Here is an 8,782-nt window from a genome sequence, read left to right as displayed (position 1 = left end):
TATTACGTGTGTTCTTGCTCAGGGTTCTCTAGATAATGCAGAATAAAGAGAAACACTGGGGGATTTATAAACTGAATGTTACCTGGACATAATCACTAGTTTTTGACTGGGGAGGCAGTGTGGTATAATAGAGCACTTGACTAGGAGCCACGAGACTTGCTTCTCTTAGGCAAATAACTGCCTGCCTGGACCCGTTTGCTAAACTGTTAGGAGATTTAAGTAGATGATCCAAAGGTACCTTCTGCTCCGAATCCCTGTGAGTTTCCTCAGAGCCCAGTAGAATGGTTTGGGAATTATCCAGGCCCCGCCTTGCTGTTGTTGTCATTACTTCACCCAAAGGTGGGCAGAGGTAGAAAACAAGCTGGTTTCATTTGTTTAGGTGATTGGAGCCCTTGCTAATATAGTCAGGACTATGGATCAGGTCTCCTAAGACCATTTAGCTTTGCATGTTCTGTGACCAGCAGAACAGCATTTGGTGGTAGGGCAAGAGGATACGTTAAGCCAGTAGAAGTTGATCCCAAGTTCCATAAAATGAATTCAGAACACAGACCTACTTCCTAATCATAGTAGCTTCTTACTCTGAGAAGAAAAAGACTTCAAGAAAAGAGTTTCAACAAAATGTCTGATTTCTCTGTAGTTTGGATTCGCTGCTTCATTCTGTCCTCACTTATCCCACATAACAAGAGATACCTGAAATAGGCTTTAGGATAAACCTCAAAAACAAAAAGGAAAAACAAAAACTGGTTCTCAGGGTAGGAATATGTTCATATAGGATGTAATTTGTGTGCATGATAGAAAAGTACTTAGTGATAAAATAGTTTGATTTTTTTTTCCCCTTCTGGTATTATGGTTTGGGGGAAGGAGATTAAGTTTTAATTTGAGTTAAAACTGCCGTTACTAGTTGTGCTGCTTGAAGAGATCAAGTCTCAGTTGCCTGATTGATAAAGTGGAGATACTAATATTGGCCTCCTAGGATTATGAGACGCTAGAGAGATAACACGTAAAGTACCTACAGCAGTTGCTAGTTGAGGGTAGTCATTCAGTACATGTGAGTTCCTTTGCTCTTCTCACCATTAGCAGCACCACTTGCTCCTGGGATATGTGATTCCTGGGATATGTGATAATGATGTTTGTAGTGTTATGTCCCACTTCTGGAGTCTTTCATTTGTTCATTTAACAGGTATTTATTGAGTGCCTACCATATATAGAAGGTACAATCTCACCGGAGATACTAGTCAGCTCTTTTTCTCAAGGTGCTTACATGGGGAAGACAGTCAAAGAGACAATTATTATTGACTATGAAGTGCCCAGCAGGAAATGGTTAGGGTGCTGTGATAAGCAGTCATAGTGAGGGACCTTGATAAAGTAGTTAAAAGAGATGTCTTCGAGGAAGTAATTTTTAAGCTGAGATCTGAAGGTTAAGAAGGAGCAAACCATGCAAAGAACATTGCATGAAAGGGTAGAAACAGGCTTGACTTGTTCCAAAAACTGCGAGGGGGCCAGTCTGAGTGGAATAGTGAGCAGGAAGGACAGGCCGGAGATCAGATTGGATAGATACACAGAAGCTAGTTTCATTGGGATTTGTTCATTATGGTAAGGCTTTTTTTGTATTTCATTCTTAGTGAAGTCAGGAGCTGTTGACAATATAGCTTTACAGGTGTTTATTTCTTAGGCTACATATTCGTCTTGCCATCATATCCTAGGTCTGGAACCCAGACTAATGGAGTAGCCACTACCTGGAACATCATGACCATCATGGCAGATGAAGAGAAAAAGGTGAAGTGCATGTTGGCTCTTAAAGCTTCTGCCTGAAGTGATACATACCACTTCTGCTCCCATCTCCTTGACCAAAGAAAGTCACATGCCCCACCTAACTTCAGAAACTTAACATGTACCAGAAGGAGAAATTAGAGTTGGAATATAGGTGAAGAGAAATGATGACCACCAGAGGACTGCAAACGGGAATGAAATAATTTAACAGTGTAGCTGGTGTGTGGAGAATGTACTGGTGGCAGAGGGCTGGAGAATGGATGTTGGGGTACAAGAAGATGGCGTCCTGGACTAGGGTGTCAGCAGTAGAGATAGATGTGCAAAAACAGGCAGAAGTAGAGCTGACAGAACTTGGTAACTGAATGTCGGGGGCCAGGGGAAGGGGGCGGTGACAAGAATGACTTCTAGTGACGGGCCAGCCGAATGGTGGATCGTGACTGGACTGGCAGTGAGACAAGCAGGTTTCAGGGGGAGTAGTTGAAATAAGCTCTGCTTTTGAAATTTTAACTTGGAGATGCCTGGGAGATTTGCAAATAGAGATATTGAGGAGACAGTTGGATTTGACAAACTTAGAGGTGAGGTCAGCTTGGAGATACACACTTGGAAGTCATGAATATATGGGTTGAATTTAAAGCTACAGGAATGGATATTACCTGGGTTGGGGAAAAGGAAGGTTGGGGTAATCCTTGAGGAACTTCAGCTTTTTGAGGTCTAGTAGAGGAGGGCAAGGGGCCAGAGAGGTAGAGGGAGAACTCCCAAGAAGACAGTATGGCCAAAATGGGAATGGCCAACTATGTCACTTGACCCCAATAGAGAGGTCAGGTAGGATGATCTCTGAAAAGTGTCTACTTGGTTAAATTTGGTGACACGAAAGTCACTGGTGACCACTGCAAAATCAGTTTCAAAACAAAAAAACCAGTAGAGCAGTAGGGATAAAACTATATTGGAATTGGTTTCATAAAGTTCTACGAAAAATAGGAACAGAAGAGTTCCATTTGGTAGTGATATGCTCAGTTTCCAAGTGACAAATATAGAGCAAGCACATTAGCTAACTCAGGTCTAAGCTGCGTCATCTTGCACACGCTGTTCCCTGCGCCCACCCTCACCATTCTGTCCCTCCCCACTCTTGCCCCCCACCACACAGTTCACTTGGCAAATTCTCTTCATCCTTCAAGACTTACTTAGGTACCTTTGCTTTCAGGAAGCTGTCCCCATTTGTTACCCTGTAGAGCAAATCATTCCTTCCTGGTCATTTGTTTCTGTCTCCCAGCCAGTAGAGAGGTTCTTAAAGGAAAGGACTGCCTCTCATGCATCCATTTTGAGATCTCCAGCATAGTCTTGGCTGACTGTTGTTAAATGAATGAAGGAGATAGGCGAATAACAATTTTATATTCACAGAGGGACCTTTTCTGAGGATGAGAGCCTAGTCACAGAATTGCATTCTCCATTACAAAGACTTTTTGTAGCCCTGATGATGAAAGAGAACATTAGGCCGGGTGCGGTGGCTCAAACCTGTAATCCCAGCACTTTGGGAGGCCGAGACGGGCGGATCACGAGTTCAGGAGATCGAGACCATCCTGGCTAACACGGTGAAACCCCGTCTCTACTAAAATACAAAAAAAATTAGCCGGGCGAGGTGGTGGGCGCCTGTACTCCCAGCTACTCGGGAGGCTGAGGCAGGAGAATGGCGTGAACCCGGGAGGCGGGGCTTGCAGTGAGCTGAGATCTGGCCACTGCACTCCAGTCTGGGCAACAGAACTAGACTCCGTCTCAAAAAAAAAAAAAAAAAAAAAGAGAACATTAAACATTTTTCCCTTAGCCTAACTTTTCCTAATTTTTCTTTGAAAATATTTGCAGCTTCCCATAACAATCTTTCAATTTCAGACTGAAACAATTGGAAGTAGTAAGAAAAATCTGTTTATTAATGGTCTTACTATGTTTTTAAAAACTAAGTGGCAGCTGGGCGCTGTGGCTCACGCCTGTAATCCCAGCACTTTGGGAGCCCGAGGTGGGCGGATCATATGAGGACAGGAATTCAAGACCAGCGTAGCCAACATGGTGAAACCCCGTCTTAATTAAAAATTTAAAAATTAGCCGGGTGTGGTGGCACACACCTGTAATCCCAGCTACTCGGGAGGCTGAGGCATGAGAATCTCTTGAGCCGGGAGATTGCTGCCACTGCACTCCAGCCTGGGCAACAAGAGTGAGACCCTGTCTTAAATAAATAAATAAAAAGTTGCCTGGTGGGTTCTTTCTGCATTAAAATTGTTAGTCTTGTTGCTGTGCTTTTTCAGATGAATTCACACTCTCAGATTTCTACAATTTTTGTTGGATGTGTAAAGGAAAAATAATGGAAAGCATTACTAGCATGTTAAGTCCATGTAGAGGTGGGAGTATGACAAAGGAGTCACAGAGGAATTTCAGGTCAAAAAGTCCTGTCTCTGCCTCCTGGAAGCTAAGTTAGGGTAAGGCATTTAAGCCTCACCAGCATTTAGTTTTCGTTTCTTCCTCTGCAAAGGAGGGACACTGTTGAATTTTTTTTTTTTTTTTTTTTTTTTTACAGTCACTCTCATTAGACTGTATACATCTTGAATGCAGTAATTCTGTTACTCATCTCTGTGTCTCTAGTATTAATGCAGTGTCCACCAGAGTAGCATCAATAACTGTTTCTCGGACAAATAAGGGTTAGAAAATGATCATTAATGTTAATTTTAAATTATAAAATACTTTGTGAAAGGTTCAATCACATATAAATATAAGTTCCCTCTGTTTTCCCCATATATGTCATCTTAGGAAAAAAATATGAAATTAAATCCTACAATTAACAGCTTTATCTTCTGAAACTTTAGCAGTCTCAGGAAATGGTACATTTGGCCAGGCTTACTGGCTCACGCCTGTAATCCCAGCACTCTGGGAGGCCGAGGCAGGTAGATAGTGAGGTCAGGACATCGAGACCATCCAGGCTAACATTATGAAACCCTGTCTCTACTAAAAATACAAAACATTCGCCAGGTATGGTGGCACGTGCCTGTAGTCCCAGCTACTCAGGAGGCTGAGGCAGGAGAATCGCTTGTACCCAGAAGGTGGAGGTTGCAGTGAGCCGAGATCGCGCCACTGCACTCCAACTTGGGCGACAAAGCGAGACTCTGTCTCAAAAAAAAGAAAAGAAAAGAAAGAAAGAAAATAGTACATTTAGAACAGCCTGGTATAATGAGAAAACTTTGGGGCCCATCAGATGTGGGTTTTGGTTCTACCTGTGGCACTTACACAACTTTGGGACCACCTTGAGCTAATAATAAGGAAAGACTCTGAGACTGTTTCTTCGTCTGTGAAAAGGGACTCATAATGTCTGCCTTCCTGGTTGTTAGGAAGATGAGCAATTGTAGCTGTAATATGTCAAGCACATAGTAGGTTCTGACTAGATGCTGCAAAATGTTATTTAAGGAATTTTTGTAACATGAAATTTATTCATTGGAACATTTTGTGATAATTTTTTTTTTTTTTTTTTTTTTTTGAGACGGAGTCTCGCTCTGTCACCAGGCTGGAGTGCAGTGGCGTGATCACTGCTCACTGCAACCTCCACCTCCCTGGTTCAAGCAATTCCCCTGCCTCAGCCTCCCAAGTAGCTGGGACTACAGGCATGCAACACCACACTCAGCTAATTTTTTGTATTTTTTTTTTAGTAGAGATGGGGTTTCAGCATGTTGGCCAGGATGGTCTCGATCTCCTGATCTTGTGATCTTCCCGCCTTCTGCCTCCCCAAAGTGCTGGGATTACAGGCGTGAGCCACCACGCCCGGCCAGTGATAATCTTTTGAGTTCACATAATCAGCTGGCTTCAGAATGAGGACAATTTGCTTTTATTAACTGTTTACATCCTTATGTTTTCCTCAAGAAACATTAAAATTTAATGGTCTCTATACTTAAGTGAATGGATATAGAATTATTTAGTTTGACTTTCAGAAGGTTTGCATTTTAGCCAAAGATTAAATTCTAGCTGCCCATGCCATGATTACTTTTTGAACAGAAAGAAGTCACTTGATGTTATTGACTAGCAAAAAAAATGGTTATCAGCCAGATTGTACCTCTGGGCAAATTACCCTGTGGGAGTAAGCTTGTTTAGAGACCACACTGATATGAATTAGGAATGTTGGGTATGGTACTAAACAGCTAATGAGGGGCCTGAAATATTTACGAGCTATTAGGAACCACAGCCACGTCTGGCCAAATTTTAGAGTTTTTCTAATAGAGAGTTACAAAATCTTCTGGAACAGTCTCATATTATATCTATCTGGAGACTGCTGCAAACAAACAGCTCTTTAGTTCTTGGTAAGAACAAAGAATATTGGACCAGATTTCTGGCCCTTAAGAAATGTGGAGTCTGATTCCATTTGGCTGGAAGTTTAATTTGGTATGGAATTTTAGCCAGACTTCTAGGGGAAATAATTTTTTAAAAATGTAACCAAAATTTATTGCAAAAAGTCATGTGCATTTGGTCTATTCTATTCGTGCTCATTTAAATATTTTGTAAATATTCACAGTACTGTTACCAGCAGCATGTAGTAAGTGCTTGACCTTTTTGTTTCTGAATTTATGGCCATAAACTTTTATGTAGAATTGGGGGAAATTGATTGTAGTCTGCTGTTTATTTAAATTTCAAGTAGTTGTCTAACCAACTACCAGTGATGTTTTTTCTCTCTCTGGAAGTTGTGTGATTCACCTTTTAGAATATGGCACCTTCTGTTGTGTACAGAGCACTCTGTTCAAGATTAGACACTTTATTAGAACAGAAATAGAAAATAATTAGACATGAAGACACAGTGCAGGAACAACTGACTATGCAGGTTGAAAGAAACCTTAAGCTTGGCAAAATGATACCAAGACGCAGGGTGTGATATCAGTTCACGAATATTCAAGAGATGGAAAGACCAAAGAGGGAGAAGAATTATTTTGCTTAGTTATTAGAAGTAAGGGAAAGAAATATAGAAAGATAAATTTCAGACTGAATACCATTGAATTTCCAGACAATAAAAATCGGTCATGAGTGGACTAGAAGCTCCAACCACAGAGTTGTTCCTAGACCCAGATGGCAAAAACGGGGCATTTCATTGTGGGAGATGTACCTTAATAGTGGCTGAAAGATCATCTGAACAGGAGAAAGTGGTATTTCATTGACAGCTGCTCTTGAAGATTTTTCCTTTTGCAGTTGATCAAAATCTTTTTTTCTTCTATATGCTAGAGAGAAGACTTGAGATCTTTTTGCTTACTTGTTTATACCCTGACTGGTTCATAACTTACTTTGGAAGAAACATGACATACCTTTGGAAGAAACAGTCTTCAAAAGAAATGAGAATTCAAAAGCTTCAAGTTTTTGTAGTATGAAAGCAGTCTGAGTTTGTTTTTTGTCTTTTTTTCCATCCACTTTTATTTAGCTTAAGGTAATAGCTAGTTGGCTGGCTGCAGTGTGGGAGACAACTCTCGCTGGAGTTGGAACCTGAAGACTGAGTTTGAATTCTGACCCAAGCACTCATTAGCTGGGTCACCTGAGCAAGTTGCATATCCTCCCTGAGCATCCCTTTTCCAAAATAAGGGGGCAATAATACCATCATGTTTGCCGTGAAGATCAAGTGAAATGGTGTGTGGGCAAGTGTGTACCAGTTTTAGTTATTCATGTTTGTTTTATTTTCTATTGTTGCTGAAACAAATGATCACAAAGTAGTGATCACAAATTTATTATCTCACAGTTCTGTAGCCTAGAAGTCTGGTTGGGTTTGACTGGTTTCTTTGCTCTGGGTCTCACAAGGCTGAAGTCAAGGTGTTGCTGCCCTGGGCTCCTATCTGGAGGCTCCAGGTTAGAAGATGGCTCTGCTCCCATGTTCATTCAGATGCTGGCAGAATTCAGTTTCATGCTGCTGCAGGACTGAAGTCCCTGTACTCTTCCTGGCAGCCTCAGGGTGTTTCACCTTCTAGAGGCTACCTTATTCCCTAGCTCATGACCCCCTTCATCTTTAAAGCTAGTCAAGTCCTTTTCATGTTTCAAATGTCTCTGACCTCCCCTTCTGCTTCATCTCCTCTCTCTCCAGCTAGAGAAAGTTCTCTGTTTTTTAGGGCTCATGTGATTAGGCCCACCAGGATAATCCAGAATAAACTCCCTATTTTGAAGTCCATGACGTTAGTTACATCTGCAAAGTCCCTTTCATCATGTAACATAATTCAAAGGTTTTAGGGATTAAGGTGTGGATATATTTGGGGCGGGGTAGGGAGGTATTCTGCCTATCACAGTGGTATTTTACAGTGAGAGAGGAGAGCTTACAGAACATGAGATTCTTGCCCTGGAGGACTCACAATCCAGTGGGAGAAAGAGGAAAAACAGCAAGAAAGTTCCAATAATAAAGAGTCTGTATGAGATGTTATAGGAGTCCAGGAGACTCCTTGTGTACTTGACTTGGACTGAAGTTTTTTTCATTATTTTCTTCTTGTTCCCTGATGAGTCTTGCCTTTCATCAAGGTCCTTCAGATGGAATTCATATACCCCAAACACCACCATGTAATTGGATTCCTTAAATGTCCAGAAAATCAAGCTGCTGCCATAGCTATTTGGGACTCTACTGCTTAATAAGGTCTTCAGCCCTCAGCTCAAAGTAGGAGGAATTATTTTCTTCTCTGATGATGAGGCATAACAAGAGCTCATTGTTCCTCATCTCCTGTTTCCCATCATCAAACCCCACTGAGAGCCTTCTAGAACGTTCTTTACTCCTAGCTCTCTCTACCGTATCTATGTATGTCTTTCCTCCCTTCTCTTTGGAGTGTTCTTGTTTCTTATTGTTTTGATTTAGAAAGCACTTGTCCTGGGCAGTGCAGAGGTTACTGTTTAATTCTTGCCACTTGCCATTTCTATTTTAATAATGTTTCCTGGCTATTTGGTCAGGTCTGGGTGATAGTTTTGTAGTAATAGCTATCATTTACTGAACACTTACCATGTGCCAGGTACTATGTAAAGTTCTATACTTGCA

The sequence above is a fragment of the Macaca mulatta genome, chromosome 1 (genome assembly GCF_049350105.2).
Source record: "Macaca mulatta isolate MMU2019108-1 chromosome 1, T2T-MMU8v2.0, whole genome shotgun sequence".
Taxonomy (NCBI): Eukaryota; Metazoa; Chordata; class Mammalia; order Primates; family Cercopithecidae; genus Macaca; species Macaca mulatta.
This window is presented reverse-complemented; position numbering follows the sequence as displayed.